We start from the raw sequence: 1,536 nt of genomic DNA, 5'->3' as shown, positions 1-1,536 counted from the left end.
TCAAGGCCGTTGTTCACAAGTGGGTGGCTCTGATCTATTAAAAGGATACAGGCATTCAAGATTGGGTTTCCTTTTTCTATCTGCCCCGATCAGTGCGCCTATACCGCGGGAGCTCCTGGCCCCTCCTGCCGCCCAGCTCCGTGACCTCACGGCTCCACGAGCCCCTCGCTGCCTGCCGCTAGGGCTTGCGAGCCGCCCCCGAGCCGCGCACCGAATTCACAGGCGCCAACCTGGGCCTCCCCAGGGCGCGCCGCACATAGGACAGGCCCCCGGGCCTTCCGCTGCGGTGGTGCTACGTGATGACGTAGGGGCGGTGCCCGACAAGGCGGGGCCGCTGGAGGTCGCCGCCAGTCACGTGTTACTGCGCGTGCACAGGAGACTCGTCCTGCATCTGCGCCCAGCCGCGGAAGAGTCTGTCTCCAGGATCACACCTCAGAAGGGGCCCGCGGACGTCGACCTGGCAGAGAAGAGAGGAAAGTGAGGCACGGAGCTGGTGCCGCCGTAAGGGAACAGATTGTGTGTAATATCCAATAGCAATGGTAGCTCTGTTTACGGAGCCTTAACCTTACATGACTCTTTTTTCCTTCATGCCCTCCTTTGTCTTTGCAAGGTAGGCATTTGGCGTTGTAAAGTATGTTCTTGTACCCTGTTACAGATTAGGTGACCGAGACTCAAATAGCTGGCTTGGTGTGCGCACAGCTGAGAAGTGGTTGAGCTAGAATCGGAACCCGGCTCTGCGTCCCCGACACTGCACCTCTAACCTGTCAAAGCTTCCTTGAAGGAGGAGCTTGTGACTAATCTCTTGAGGGTTCTCCATTCACTTACTGAACTCCCACATGTGCCAGGCCAGCTAGACACGGGGGAAGCTGTAGGGACCAGTCATGGGACCTGCTCTGGAATCTTTCAGGAAAAGGAAGCGGATCATAAACAGGAAACGACACAGATTATGCTGAGAAGAAAATTAACAGGATGCTGAGGAAATCAGAATAACTGGATGTGGGGACTGCTGCTTATTAGGCCCCTGAGGAACGAGAAGGACCTGGCTATCGGAAATCCAAGGAAGAGATTTCTGGGCAGGTGGAACAGCAAGTGCAAAAGTTTTAAGGCAGACATAAGCTAGCTGTGTTCAAGGATCAGCAAGAAGGTCATTGTAGCTGGCAGTGAGTGAGAGGATTGATCAAGGATGATGTTTGAGAGGTAGGTGGGGGCTGTATCATATATGTGGCCTTAGAGTGTCACAGTAAGGGCTTGATTTTATTCTAAGCTGTTGGAAGATTTTAAACTAAACAGTAATGTGACCAAATTTATCTTTTTAAAGATCACACTGTAGAGAATTGAAAGGCACGGGAAACAGCCAGAAGGATGTCTCCCGAGATGGCGCCAACACTAGGGACCCTAACAAAGACAACAAAGGCCATAAATTCCTGCCTCTCCCGTGCGCGCGTGAGACTTAAACTCATGTACAAACATTATCTCCCTATAGGAATACTACCTCATAGCTCCCTCCAATAAAGACCCTAAGATGGCTCTGGCTGG

Source organism: Carlito syrichta, unplaced genomic scaffold (genome assembly GCF_000164805.1).
Source record: "Carlito syrichta isolate Samal-C Ts95f unplaced genomic scaffold, Tarsius_syrichta-2.0.1 Scaffold304253, whole genome shotgun sequence".
NCBI lineage: Eukaryota > Metazoa > Chordata > Mammalia > Primates > Tarsiidae > Carlito > Carlito syrichta.
This window is presented reverse-complemented; position numbering follows the sequence as displayed.